The sequence below is a fragment of the Coptis chinensis genome, chromosome 3, assembly GCF_015680905.1.
Source record: "Coptis chinensis isolate HL-2020 chromosome 3, ASM1568090v1, whole genome shotgun sequence".
Lineage (NCBI taxonomy): Eukaryota > Viridiplantae > Streptophyta > Magnoliopsida > Ranunculales > Ranunculaceae > Coptis > Coptis chinensis.
The window spans coordinates 36,539,502-36,555,690 of NC_141458.1; the positions used below are offsets into that span (position 1 = coordinate 36,539,502).

General features: G+C 37.1%; 1 long non-coding RNA gene across 1 annotated transcript; it reads right to left on the reverse strand.

Moving 5' to 3' along the window:
• Positions 1-1,160: 1,160 nt before the first annotated feature.
• LOC147509431 (uncharacterized) lies at positions 1,161-1,822 on the reverse strand. The gene is made up of 2 exons (XR_015218493.1): positions 1,475-1,822; positions 1,161-1,394 (listed from the first exon to the last, which is right to left on the reverse strand). It is a non-coding gene; the product is annotated as an uncharacterized LOC147509431 (long non-coding RNA).
• Between the last annotated feature and the right edge of the window lie 14,367 nt (positions 1,823-16,189).

The following is a 16,189-nucleotide window of genomic DNA, read 5'->3' on the forward strand; positions in this document are numbered from 1 at the left end:
GACTCGAACCTGAACCCAAATTGTTAGAGACGCATGGTCCTGCCAGTTTGCTGAATATTTTCCAACGCTAAGGTACTCCACAATCAAAGATAATAGAGTGGATTTTCTATTTCAATTCTTCTTGGAGCCTAGGTGGCTAGGTGTGTGGGGTGCTGCTCTAGTGCATGCCTAAGCATGAGTGCCCACAAGGAATTCCTGTAGGCATGGAATACATAGTGGAATATTCTTTTACGCAAGTTTGGTTCGAAAGTGTGCCGAAGGCATGCCGATGAGTGCCCTTAAGGCACGGGGTATATTCTAGTACTAATATAGTACAAGACATTTTTTGTTCTAATCTCCCATTTCTTTTCTTTTCTTTTTTTGTGTCGAATACATGAAATAGGTGAGATTGGTGAAGGTTTTGAAGGAGAATGCTAGTATTGAATGGTTTAGAAGTGGAACTAACTTCTAAACATTGTTTAGAAACATTATGGTGGGATGTTTAGTCCTTCCTGGGAATCTGGGATATGTTAAGCCATATATAAAAATATATAAGTCTTTCACCTCTCCACTCATCACCAATTGGTTTCAAGTTGGATGCTCATCTTTAATATTTGTAGAATAGAATTTATATAATGTGGATCTGCCCATCTATTTCACCATTGCTGTAGAACCCAAAATCCGACGCAACTGATCCAAACTTTCAAGGCGGTTTCTGTTCGGTTCGTGTCAGTTTGGTTTTGGTTACCCATATTGCAGCACCTTGATTCAGTGGTCGGTTTGAGGTCAAAATCAACCCGAGCCGACCCATGCATACCCTAATCTAGATCACCACACCCCCTTGATCACCACATCTACGATATAGGTTTCGTCTGAGAACTCGAAGCCCAACTTAACATCCTCATCTGCATCACTCAGATCATCATACCCGAATCATCAGTGGCAGTAGTCTTTATCCTCCTCGTCATGTCTGTTTTCTACATGCTCTTTCATCCCTTCCTTTCTTTACACTTTTAACCCCAACAACTCCAGCCTATCTATCAACCACTCACCTCCACCATTGAGACACACACTCCTCTATGACCCCCACTCTCCACTCAATGATAGAGATGGCACTCCTAACCAAGAGTCCTGCCCAACTCAAGTCGGCCACATTACTCTTAGCAGCGGAGATAATAAAGTTCATGATCCAAGTTTTGAGAGACATCTGGATCCCGATGTGTTTTCTTATCTGTTGAACAATATGGAGAAACCATTTTAAGTACAAAAATTCGGCAATCATAAAAAACAGTGACCCCGATACATTTTCTCAAGTGGAATGCACTTTCACTGTCTTTAGTCTCCCTGAAAATTCCATACTCCGATTGCAAAATCAGCAATCCCACCAAAGTCTTCCTTGAAAGTCTCGGGGAAGCCTAACAAACAAACGCAGTGAGTAGTTGCAAAAGTTCATGCTGGTATATAAAAAGAAAATTCGGGGAATCATATAATTCACCTTGAAGCCAATAAATCCATCCTCAGGTCTTAATTGTAAAATCGAAATAAGCAATGATAAGCTTTACTGAGATCCAATCAAAATTTTCTGTAATATTCACCTTGAGATTCTGTATGAAAAAGTCTTTGGCAGTTGGAGTACCATGAATACCATAGAAACCTAAATAACGAAACAAACGCAGCCGCCTTGAACATAAATTGATAAACAGCAGAGGAAGCACCCACACCAATAGCAGGAGCAGCAGCTAAGGCTGATGAATGCGGGTCATATAATAATAATACAACAGCGCAGGGTCTCTGCCAAAAAGCGTTTTTCTGAAACAAGTTGTGAGTCTCTTCTTCTTCTTCTGAATTGCAATTGCAAGTGAACAAGTGAAGAGGAAGAAATAGTTGCCATGATTTTTTTAAATATAATAATAATAATAAATAATAGAGTTTTTCTAATGTGAGTTTTTATGGAGTTCGTCTACCCCGGGATATCTCCGTGACCTTTGGATGTGTGATCCAACAGTGATCCAACAGTCTGAATTTTGATTTTTGGACTATTGGATCATATCTCGGAACCTCATCCCTATAAAGGTATTCTCGTGGTAGCCCATGCCGTTTTTATGGGTGTTTTCAAGAGGAAAGAGAAGAAAATAGCAAGAGAGACTCATATATATATATATGGGTATTTATCTAGAGTGCTACTATAAACTTATAGTGACACTCTTATTTCACACTCTTCTTGAACCGTCGGATCTCACCTCAAGATTTGATGATTTAACACTCCAAATTTCAACCAATCAAGTGGGGGTAAAAACGTCTTTTCGTTTTCATCTTCTCAAAAAAAAAAAAAAAAAAAAAAAAAAGATCTACAAAAAAAAAAAAAGAGATCGACTTTTGTTAAAACCCAATTCCATCGCCATTAATGACCACTTGAGCTCTCTTGGCTTCACTCTCTCTCGAGTTCCAATTAAGGTATGTTTCCATTAACACATTTCGGTCTCCTACATTTTCGGTCTTCTTGTCTGAAATATATAACACATTTTATTCTCACTCACTTCACTCACTACTGCAAACTTGAATGCTCAAAACTCAAAATGGCAGTCTCGTAAAACTAACAACCTCATTTCCTCTCTAATTTTCAAACATCATTTTGTTTATTGATGATGTAAATGCAATAAACAACTCATTGATTTTGATTCCTTTCTTGTTAAAGTTTTTATTTGAAGAAAAACAAATGAGTTTGCACCAGTCTTTTTGATTCCTTTCTCAAGATTTACTCTTAAGTGTAAGTTACACCTTTGTTTTTATTTAATTAATGTCTTTCAATTTGATGCCATTATAGTTGTGCGAACTGGAAACTAGACCCAGGTATTGTGATTCTGGTATATATATATATATATATATATATATATTAGTTTATTAACATTGTGTTATTTAATTATGCAGTTTTTTCAATTAGTCATTTGAAAGCTACTATTTAATATTATTTTTCATTACGGTTGGTGAAAGAGGTTTCCTTTTGTGTCAAAATGTTCTGTATGTGCCTAGAAATGCTTTACTTATTGGCCTTATGTTATTATAGTCATCTAATAACTTTCTTTATCTCACATACACACACAGACATAGAAATTATACATGCAGAGAGGTTTATGCTTAATTGTAACTATATTTTGTTTTTTTTAATCGTTTATAATATTGAATTTTGATTTAATTTAGGTTGCTATGATTATAGTTATGATTGATATCCTCGTTTAAAGACGGTGACAATTCGAGTTTGGTGAAATAGCATATTGAACTCGCCGAGAGTTCGGTGAAGCATAAGTGAATATTCGGTGAACTCGTCGAAGTTTTAACTAGCATATTTTTAATTCTATCGAGTTCGGTGAAGTGAAGCATATTAGCATAGGTGAAACTCGATCGAAGTTTTAACTAGAATATTTGATGAACTCTATCGAGTTAGAATTTTGAAATGAGGAGCCGTGAAGTTCGAGTTTTGAAATAGTTCGGTGAAGTAGCATATTCGGTGAACTTTGTCGAGTTTTAACTAGCATATTAGTCGAGTTTGAACTAGCATATCGATGATGAACTCTATCGAGTTCGTGACTCGTCGAGTTTTAACTAGTATTCGGTGAACTAGCATATCCGGATGAAGTTCGGTTTTGAACTCTATCGAGTTTTGAACTCTTTCATAGTTGGTGAAGTAGCATATTCGGTGAACTTTGTCGAGTTTGGTTTTGAACTTTCTATCGTAGTTTTGAACTCGAGTTTGGTGAACTCTGTCGAGTTTTGATGTTTAAGTTATTTACATCGTTTATGTACATTGGATTTTTACTTGTTTAAGTTATTTATATTTTTAATTTTTTCGATTTATAGAAATGGAGACAGAGACATCAATGTTATGTTTATCCAAGTTCAAAATAAATAAATCATTAAATCAAGCAATGAAGTTATGAACTTATTGTCTCTCCTGTTGATATCACTAGATTTTTATTTGAGACCATATGGACTGGAGTACTGCTTGCTTGATTCAAAATAAATATATAGCTTTGTTTTAGGTAACTGTTCTATCTTTCTATCTTTTTTTTTATATATATAATGTTATATTTGATTCAATTCTTTTGAATTCTAGACACCCATTTTGTACATGCAAATCATAGTAGGAGTGTGACGCTTAACTAAACTAATTAAGGTCCCGACTACCTACCGTCCTACCCTGGTACTCTCGTGCATGGTCGTAAGGCTTCTTTCCAGCTAAGAATTTGCCATGAAGATCATGCAAGTACAAAAGATTAAAAGTTTTTAACATTTTAGTTTATGTTGGACATCCAAACTAGCAAGAGAGACGCCAAAATTCATTAATGTGTATCACCATTAATAATGACATTACTTTACCTCAAACTCAAGACCACGTGGCTGCATTTAACTTGCATCTATGCCATATGCTCGAATCCAATTTAATAACTGATAGCAATTTTTCTATAATGCCTTCTGCTATATATATATATATGTGCAAAGTAGATGCATTCGACTCTATAGTTTTCTCTGACTTCTTGATCTTGATGTGTTATGTATACAACTGTGACTTTAATAGTTTCTACACTCAGTTCATATTCATTTGTTTTTGAGTTAGAGACTTAAGATCGAGTATCGACAGTTGTTCCCCTTTGATGTTGGTCTTTCTTCGTTCCTCCACTCGTGAGATTATGGCCTTTTCATTTTCCTCATCGAGCTTCAGCTCTTATATTGTCTTTCTCTTATGCCGTCGACTATTTTCGTTTTACAAATGTGCTTCTTTTTTCGATGTTCATTATCTCCATGGCGGCTTTAAAGTTTTACATGAGTCGTTCTCATAAAGTTTTCCTAGTCGATTTAGATGCTTGAATTAGATTGGGTTTTTTTTGTTAGTGTGTGGAGGGGGGATTTAATAGAGGAGTATAGTTTGCCTAGATAACATGCACACCTTAGATATAGATTGGCATGCACACCGCCTTATTTCTTTCTTTGTTTTTTCACGTTGGTATTGCAACAATTTGAATTAGTTGAATGTCTTATTTTTAACTCCTATTTATTTTGTAGCAATGCCTCGAACAAAGAATGTGAATGTGAAGAATGTAGCAAAAAGTGTTTTCACGGGTGCTAAGAAGTTGTTAGGTGGGGGGAGTAGTAGTTCGGATCGCGATGAGGAGCCTGAGAAAAAGAGAGGAAGGAGAACAACCACTTCGGCATCAGTTCGTAGAGGGGATCGGAAAGCGGATGATCCCAGTAATGTTGTAAGTGGTGTAGAAGTTAGGAAATCAAAAAAAGAAGAAAGGGACGATTAAAGTGATGTAGATATAGATGTAGATGTAGATGTAGATTTAGATTTAGATTTAGATGTAGATGACGATGACGTAAATATGGATCGTGGGAAGAGTGTAGTTCTAAGTCATACTGATAGTGAAGAAGATGGTGTTGATGATGCAGAAGAGGAGACTGACGAGGAGGAAGAGGACGCGGAGGAGGATGAGGATGACGAGGAAGTCCATGTACCTGTACCTCCGGTGAATATTGTGAGAAAGTCTAATAATGACTTGGAGTTCAAGAGAGGTGTTTATGGAGATGGCCCTTGTGTGTCACATCCGTTGTATGACTATGATTGTTTGGCTCGCGATGTTTGGGAGGGGCGTAATATTATCATATAGTGTCTATTAGTATTTAAATTTTGTATTCTAAAACTTGTGCATATATTAATACTAAGTTTTTGTTGTTTTAAGGGCGAGGGGTGTTGAAGTGCCATGGGCACCTAAACAAGTTGGTACTGATGGGATATCATTGAGAGTGTTGACCGTTCTACTTTTCACGTGGAGCTTCAAAGGGCCGGCTTATGTTCTCCGGGTCTTAGGTGTATACATGCATCGAGGATCTTGTGTTAGTCTGCGTTTGTGGAGATGTGGCATCCGAGACCAACACGTTTCATATGCCGTAGGGGCGAGATGACAATCACGTTGGGACGATGTTTCCCAACTCTTAGGAGTTCGATCGAGAGGCAAAGCGTGGTCGGGGACACCGATTTGACCTTTGAAATGAATAAAAAGACTCCTCCACAAAAATCTTGGCATACCCATGGATAAGATAGATCGCGGAGATGAAATCCAATAAGTTCACTTCCAAAGTTAGGATGGATTTCTTGATGAAGCGATTTCTTCGGGAAGCGTATGAGATGAAGATTTACGTGATGAAAATGGGGTTGTTGTGAAGAAGGCGCCAACCCAAAAAAGAGGATTTCTTTGTCGTGAGAGCTTATCCGTTATTTTTCTTTGGATGTACGCGCTTCATCGACATCGCCCGGAACTGCGGTTCCGTTTGTTATCCGAGACTATTTTCAAAATTTGCCGAGATCGAGACTACGCGTGGGGTGCGACCTTTACCGCTTACTTGTAGGGGTCTTGGGACCGCCCACAAGTGCCAATGTGAATGGTGTTTCGTGCTATTTCACTCTCCTACGTGTATTAGTTTTTTTGTTTTTCTTTTCAATGTCAATTTTATCTATATATTACAATATTAACCGGGTGTCTATATTAATGTAGGCATGGATTTATGAGTACTTCCCGGTGTTCGAGCCAGCATACCCAAATGAGGACTATCATTTGAGCATGTCCCCCGCTCATGGGTACTTCGATTACTCGATCTTTTTTATGCTAGCACAACAAATTTGCATTGAAGCATACCCGAGCCACCATTGATAATATGACTTGTACCGATGTAAGCATTTTTGTATGTAAATAGTTTTATTTATTAATTGATATTATTAGTATGTGGTTAATGATTAATTTCCTTGATCATATGCTATTTGACAGTTGAATGGTATCCCTATGTTCAAGTCCGAGCTACACGGCCGGTGGATGAAATAGCATTTTTCGAGAGATTTATATGCTTTCTTGATAATGTCGAAGCAAAGATCAATGTTTCGGGGGTCGTCGGTTGGGTCATATTTTGTACCCTCGGATCCCCAAGACCAAAGACCTCGACGCTTAACTACTTCGACGCATGTATGATGTGAAATTTAATATCAAGTTTTCCTATCGAGTAAATGGCAAAATCACTTGATTCAACTTGAACAACGAGGACCCATTCCGCCTTATCCATGAGAGTGTGTTAGTAGATACATGAGTTGGTACGAAAACAATAGTCATATTCGAATGATAAACCCCGATCATCTTAGTCACTACTCCCTACGAGTCTTTCATATCATAATCTCCGCGAAGTTAATATCTTACAATGTTAATTTTTGTTTTGTTTTGTTTTGGTATTTTATAAATGTAAATGTATATACTAATGTAGTTTTTCGTTTTAATTTTGACAAAGACCCGTCGTCGTCGATGAAATTTTCTCGCTTTCAATCAAGGCCCGCGATTGGGTGGGATCAGCGATTCCGTGACGATGTAACGTAACGAAGTTCATGGAGGCATACAATTTGACCTCGTGCAAGTTCATGGCGGACGATATCGTGAAGGAGCATAGGATTTAGGTATGTTGAGTTTGGTTAGTTTAGGGTTTAATGGTTAGTTTGGTTAGTTTAGCTCCTTTTATCTTGTGTTGGGACGAGTGTTGGAAATGGAAATGGTTTGTTTGTCAGTTCTCAATGGTTTATCAGTTCTCAATAGTGTTTATCAGTTCTTGTATTATTTTTTTAGAGTTTTAAGTGGGGAAGTGGGAAGTGAGGGTGGTTTTGTTTTTTGTCTAGTAGATAAAAATGCTCATGATTGGCAATGATCTTCTGAGTTATTAAGCGACTTGGAAATGAGGGTATTGATTCCAAGATTATTTCTTTCATAACTCGATTCTTTAGCAGACCGAGAGTTGTAAGTGCACCGCGGTGTCTTGGAGCTAAAGAAAGAGTTAGGAGATCATTTTAGTTGGAATTTGTGTTTGTTTTTTTGTGGATTTTGCTTTACTTTTCAGTTTGTGTTAGTTGAGATAATGCGGGGAGTGTTTATTGGCATTTGAGATAATGCTTTGGTTTTGCTTTACTTTTTCAGTTTGTGTTAGTTGAGATGATCGGGAGTGTTTATGGCATTTGAGATGATCGCGGGTTTTGCTTTACTTTTCAGGGCCAGGTTAGTTGAGATGATGCGGGGAGTGCTACAGAGTTGTATACTTCTTGTTTGAGATGATCTGGGGAGTGTTTATTGGCATTTGTCTTTCTTTGTTCTTTTGAGAGTTGATCATGACTTAAGTTCAAGAGTTTTCCAATCAATGAGGTTTCTAGATTTGGTGTTGGATTTGACATATGTGGTAGTATTTATCTTGATTCATGTGTTTTTATTGGGGTAATTAGGCAAATGGTGGTGGCGGAAGATGGTGAACATGAGGAAGCAAGTGGAGAGGTTAGTTTTTCCATCGGACCTTAATAAAGCGGTTTGATTTAACTTTGCTTGACCGATCTGTTTATTCAATTTTTTGTTTTGCGGGAAGGAGATAAAGAACAAAGAGTTAGATATACAACTAAAGTCGAAAAGTTAGATTGGAAATCTCTTTGTAGTCAAAAAATGTTATGTTAGGACTCTTTGTGTAAGTGCAAGTTGTTGATATGTAGCAACTTAGCTTTATGTTGATAATTCGGACAATGTATTTCACATGGTGTCACATTGTTGAAATATGAAATGATAGTGATCTTGCTTTGGACTTGTCATTCTTTTTGATGTTCACCTAAGATCCTAGGTTTTTTTGTGCAAGATCTAGTAAAACGGCATGCCAAAGAATGGCCTTTGGTTATGTTTACGCTATTAGCGGGCATTGATTTTAATAGGACGCCTCATTGCCGATGGAGTAAAACAGATTATTATACTACTTACCAGTGGGCTGCTGGCGATGCATTGTTTTGCTTAGATCTCGGTTTATATCCATTCAATGGCTCTTCTTTGTGCTCTCCGACAACTTGGCATTTTAATTTGTCACAGTGAAGTATCTCTATTAATAATCTAATGCGTAAACACAAAAATCCCAATGTTATTTGCCAAAACACAAAAATCTAATGCAAAGATGCTTAATGTTTTTGCCAAAACACAAAAGATCCTTTTTTGCCTCTTGAGCGGTGTGGTTACACCATTTGGACTTAGTCCCAAACGGCATGGTCATACCGTTTGGGACAAAGTCCAAACAGACACGCCATTTTTATGCAAGTTCAAATCCAAACGATATGGCGCACCGTTTGGACTTAGTCCCAAACGGTGTGGCAATGCGTTTGGGACTAATCAAACGGTGTGGCAATGCCATTTTGGGACTAAGTCCAAACGCTGCGGGCCATATCGTTTGGATTTGAACTTGGATAAAAAAAAATGGCGTGTCTGTTTGGACTTAGTCCCAAACGTTTGGGCCACACCGTTTGGGACTAAGTCCAAACAGACACGTCATTCTTTTATGCAAGTTCAAATCCAAACGATATGGCCACACCGTTCGAACTTAGTCCCAAACGGCATGGCCACACCGTTTGGGACTAAGTCCCAAACGGTGTGGCCATATCGTTTGGATTTGAACTTGGATAAAAAAATGGTGTGTCCGTTTGGACTTTGTCCCCAACGGCATGGCCACATAATTGTTTGGGACCTAGTCCAAAGCGGCATGGCCATGCCGCTTTGGGGACTAAGTCCAAACGCATTAACGCCATTTTTTTTATTCAAGTTCAAATCCAAACGATATGGTTACACCGTTTGGACTTAGTACCAAACGGCATGGCCACACCGTTTGGGACTAAGTTCAACAGACAGACGTCATTTTTATTATCCAAGTTCAAATCCAAACGATATGGCCGCACCGTTTGGACTTAGTCCCAAACGGCATGGCCATATCGTTTGGATTTGAACTTGGATAAAAAAATGACGTGTCTGTTTTTTTGCCCCTTGGCCACACCAGTCAAAAGGCAAAAAAACAGAAGTTTCGTGTTTTGGCAATTTATCAGTTGAGCTAAATTTTGTTGATGTTGATTGATGATCATATGAGTTGATGTAAATTTGTTGTTGACAAACGTTGGCATTATCTTTGGTGGTATAGTATGCGCATCAATGCATCATATCAACTTACGGAACAAAATTGCAAGTGAAGCGGCCATGTAACAACAATGATAACATTTATAATAAGCACATCAAAATGCTTTATGCAATCCCAAATATTATTGTTTCGTATTACAACATTTAAGCACATCGAATGAATTAGCAACAAGTATAGCTTTGCGCACCTAGCTTTGGCTTGTTCAAGCCTTTCACTCCAAGTTTCACTCTCTTCAACTTTTCCACCTTCTTTCAACACTTACGCTTCTTCTCTCGCTCTTTCCACGACAATTTCTCCGTTGTAGCTAATAACTCAATTTTGACTCACTTTCTTGAATGGTGCATAGTTAAGGTGGCGGTTGATCTTTGTGGCATCTTGTGGAGCTGTAGCGATCGGAAACATAACCCTTGAGAGAGAATGATGAAAAGATCAAGATCGACTAATGCAAAGTCGAGGGGTCGGAAACGCAACAGGATGAGTAAAGATATTTTTACCTAAAGCAAAGCTTTGCCTCCAGATTCTCCATTTCTCCTTGAGCCATACTTCTCTTTTTCTACAACATCAATGAGATTAGAACTCAGTCTAATTAAACTCCCCAAAAGTAACCTAAAACCGGCAATATTGAACTTTGAAAATAAAAGGGAGAAAGAAGTTATCAAAAAAGCACCGGTCTATCATTATGTTGTTTCCTATCTAGAGCCTAGAAGGCAACATTAGATACTATCCAATGGACATAATGATGCAATAGAACACAACCCTCGACCGCAGTTCAACTTAACAACACTAGATAAAACTCTAACAAGGCCGCCATATCTAAACCACTCTTAACAAGTCCGGACATCAATGAAGTTCATGACACAACATCCGGGACCAATATAGAATCAAATATTCGCCAGCAGATAAAATATCATTAGAACTAGTGAACAAATGAATCAAAGAGTTTTGAATAAAGCTATACTTACAATCGATGAGATTATTATTTTTCTCCGGACAATTTCTTGAGTCATGGTTAGCAATCGTCCACATCATCGTGACACTTTCTTCATGAATTGTTTAGGGCTATCTCTTTGGGGGATTTCCATCTATCCGCTTTCTTCTTCCCCCTCCCTTTTGTTTGAGAAATGTTGGGATTCAAAATCAATAGCTGAAATAAAGACCGAATTAAAATAAATATTTATATCAAATTAAACATTCAAATAAAAAAAACCTGTGATGTATTAACCGAAGGTATCGAAGGCTCTACAACTGGAGGCTCTGCAACTTCTGCGTCTCCTTTGTAGGAAGTCTCATTAAACTTTGAAATTTCAATAGCCATTTCACCAATCTTTTCAATAAAATATGAATAACCCTCAAAAGTATGCGACGCATCGTAAGCCACTTGAGAAGCAACCTTGATATAATGAGCCACTCTCAAAGGTTCATTTGAGACATTCCCGACCACAAATCCAGTATCAAACTCCGCTCTATAAGTGTTAGCCTTTTGCATCCACCGCGTCAATCTAAAATGGTTTGGAATCTCTTCAATCTCGTAGCGCATAAAAACCTTTAAGATATGACCTCAAAGCAAACCCATAAACTGAAAGTACTTGCATTCGCAGTCTCCCTCTAAGGTTCCTCTATCGAAACTCACTCTCCAAACATAATTCTTCAGCGGGTCTCTCCATTTCACCATGTAGCTTCCGGTTCCATACCTGTCAATCTGTTCCCCATCAATTTTGTACTCCATCTTTGCCTTTTCTAGTTGCTTTTTAAATTTATTGAATATTGAGATCGTATAGACCTTCGCGGCATGCATAAGGAGGAAAGCATCGTTAGGCACAATCCGTGAACTATGCTCGGTGCGGTAATCAGAATCTTTTTTTTTCTAGCAAGCAAAGCCAAAGACTTCTCATTACCATGTACAAACTGCATAAGCGTAGTCGTCGAATTGACAAACTGGTCATAATGAGCATTCATCGATTCACCGACCCGATCGTGTGCATACCCGACAAAAAAGGTGCCACCGAGATAACAAGGAACCCATTTCTCCGCGATTGAATATATCTCTCATCAACCAAGGATTTTCAGACAACTCATACTTCTCAATGATTGTACACCATCTTCTCTCAAAATCAACAATCCTATACGAAAAGAAAATAGTGTTCTTCAACTTTCGGTTACCAATGTCTCAAATTTGGTAAATGACATCTTCTCTTGGAATTTCTGCATAATATGCCAAAGACAGTAACGATGATGAGTACTAGGAAACACTTTGGCAATGGCTGCATTCATCGCTCTATCCTGGTCAGTGATGATTGCAGTTGGCGCACGACCACCCATGGCTGCAAGCCAGGCCTTAAATAGCCATATGAATATATCTTCTATCTCATCAAGCAACAATGCGCAACCAAACTGAATCGACTGATAATGATGGTTGACTCCAGTAAAAGGGGCAAAAGGCATGGAATATGCATTGGTACGATATGTGGTATCAAAAGACACAACATCCCCGATATAGTCATACTGGCATCGAGACCTCCCATGAACCCAGAAAAAGTTCACCGCAGTCCCATTTTCATCTAAATCAATAGCGTAGTAGAACCAGGGATTCTTGACACTCTTCTGCATAAAATATTGCAGCATGGCAGTTGCATCACCTTCTTTAGGCATCTCTCTGGTCAAACCATAATAATGGTTCCAACAATATTTCTGTGTAAACCCAACTTCCTCTCCATGGAAAACAGATGCCACTTTTCCAACGGATAAAACTGTTATCACTAAATATCTCGGTCAAGCACTTTGGCGAGGGCATATGTTTGTTAGTTTTCATGCAAATTCTCTTCGATGGGGTCACCAAACCGTGACTATGGTCATTATGAGCAACGCTGACCTCATATATCTCTTCATGCATTCTTTTCTTAATACGGATTCTAGCTTGGCAACCACACCGGATAGTTGATGTATTTCTTGATCGGATTTCATCTCTCTTGTTAACCCCTTCACGTGAGCAAACTAGTAAACAACCACTAACCAAATCCACCTGATTTTGTTGCTTGGAAGTCGTTCGAACACGAGTCTCAAATCCCTCTTGTTGACCATACTCTTTGTAATAAGTATTTGCCTCGTCAACACTTGTAAAAGTCATTCTTATATAAGGAGCAGCTAATGTTTGCATGCCTTGAACAGGGGCTTTAGTAGACGAAGACCCAACTACGTCTTCTTCGATATTGATTAATGTCTCTGTCTCCATTTCTATAAATCGAAAAAATTAAAAATATAAATAACTTAAACAGTCAAAAATCCCAATGTACATAAACAATGTAAATAATTTAAACATCAAAACCCTGAAAGAGTTCAAAACTCTGATAGAGTTCACCAAACTCTGACAGAGTTCACCGAATATGCTACTTCACCGAACTCTGACAGAGTTCAAAACTCTGACAGAGTTCACCGAATATGCTACTTCACCGAACTCTGACAGAGTTCACCGAAATTGTTGCCGTCTTTAAACGAGGGTATCAATCATAACTATAATCATAGCAACCTAAATTAAATCAAAATTCAAGTTTTTATGGTATAATGACAATCCAAGTGTCAATTAAAACGTTCCAATAGGCAAGCACCATAACCAAAAGTGCACTATAGTAATTACATATCTATCAATTCTATCCACAAAGGCGATCAAAAAGAAGTTTAAATTTGAATTGATGCAACTGGTAGTTGAATTGCCAAATGATACTTGTCCCTTCTCTGGCTTGATGCTGGTGTAATTGAGATGTAACGACACTCCAAAAGCAAAGTCAGGTTGGTTGTTTTTGTAGATCCCTCATATTAGTCGATCCCTCTCTTTTTTTTGTAGATCTGTTTTTTTTTTTCTTTTTTTGAGAAGATGAGAACGAAAAGACGTTTTTACCCCCACTTGATTGGTTAGAATTTGGAGTTGGATCGAACGGCTGAGGAGAAGTGTGAGATAAGAGTGTCACTATAAGAGTGGCACTTTAGACAAACATATATATATATATATATATATATATATATATATATATATATATATATATATATATATATATATATATATATATATATATATATATATATTTTACCATTTACAACCTACAATGAATTATAACCTAATTTTTTGTAGATGTGTTTAATTAACCATGAAGATAACCTCTATAAAATTTCAACTCATTTGATAATGTTTAACTATATCAAAAGATAATTGCAAAATCGAAAAATCTTAACTATTAACAAAAATTCAAAGTTGATGATTTTTATCTAGATTAGAGATTTCCAAATAAGATGATTTTTTGTATAGATGTTATCTTTGGTTAGTAGATCATATCCACAAACTATTAACACTTTAACTCAACTTGTAGGGGTGTCTGAGCTTCAATTTGAGGTGCCAAAAAAAACCCAAAGGCTAGAGATTTCAGCAGCACCATTAGCTGAAAAAATAAAATGAGCATCATTAGTTTTTAGTTTTTGTAATATGAATATACGATCACCTTTGTTTTCTGTTTTCCAAAGGAAGAGAACCCATAAATGCTTTCACCGTGTGATATCTCGTTTGCATCCCCACCATCAAATGAGTGACCACGTCAATGTGATGATCACCTTCATCTCTATTACTTATAAACGGCGTGGGCACGTTAGCCGAATAAACTGTCTATCGGTTCTGCTTTTGCATAATTTCGTGACACACGTTCATTTGAGCCAATTTTGGACTCGATTTTGGACTTGGCTATACATCAACCTCTTTTAGCTATTTTCCAAGATAGAGTTTTTCAAACCAAAGAGAGCGCGTTCGATATATCTACACTATATGATAGCCGGGTATTCCGGAATACCCTTCCCAATATCGAGTAGAGAATTTAAGATTAAGAAATAAGCCAAAAGGCCCAATTTTCAATTTTAATCATAGTCTAGGACAATTGGGTTTTGAAACCATTGATAAAGATATTTTTTGGCTTATAACTACTAGAAAAACTAGATTTTACGTTTTAATTATTAATAAGGACAGACTTGATTTTATTATTTTTTACTCTTTCCAATTTTACCCTTCTATGTTTGGTATGCATTGACGTTTGTGCATACTTCGCATACCAAGAGGTGGTATGCACTGACACTTGTGCAGTGGCGGAGCCAAGGGGGCCCAGGGTACACCCTGGCGTACCCTCAACTTCAACAAAAAATAATAATTATACATATAGTTATAAGGTGCAAGTAAAAATGGGCATGTAGCATATCCTCAACTTGAGTTATCATGCACAAGTAAAAATGGGCATGTGCTGATGTACTATGTACTTGATGATTGGATGTGTTGTACTTGATCGATGTGTAGAAAGAAAACAAGTAAAAAAAAAAATAAAAGGCACATGTGTTGTGCTGACGTGTGATGTAATTGGTGTACAATCGTGACTCGGGAGAACATTACCAAAAAGGCAAAAATAAAAAATAAAAATAAATAAATATATATATCAGTCATTCTCTTAAAAGTAGCTACTTAAGTTAACTTAAGATCATCTCTACAAAATTTCAACTCATTTTGAAACTTCTAATATTGGTAAAAAACAATTACAAAAATTTAACATTTTTGGACCGTTAGATTTCTTTTTAAAGATGACAACAATTATTATCTATGTTAGAGATTTCTAAATTAGCTGAAATTTTGGGAAGATAATCATTATGGTGAGTGCTTCATAACCACAAAAAATTATGTTTGAATTCATTTTGTAGGTGAAGTTTTACGTACGTACTTATTTTAAGTTAACTTAAGTAGCCACATTTTCGACATACGAATGAATTAAGGTCTAGTTTTTTGTGGAGATGATCTACCTACCATGAAGATCATTCTCATAAAAAATCATAATATTTGGATATGTCTAACCATGTAAAACTTAGTGTTCATTTGTGTTCATTTTTGAACTTTTTATCTAACGGTCTAAAAGTTTTGTGAGCATGTTGTAATGTTAGACTTCTTTGAATGAGCTGAATTTTTGTGAGCATGTTCTCTATGGTGGGGAGATCATATCTACAAAAAATCAGCCCTTAATTCAACTTTTAAGTCCATGAATTTGCTTGGATTAATTTACAATGTGGCTATAATGTGCGCATAAAAATGTGCCTCTATCCCTCCCATATATATAGAAAACCCAACAATCACTCCTCCGAAAAAACACACCCATATATAAACTCAAGTTTCTGTCATATATATATATAT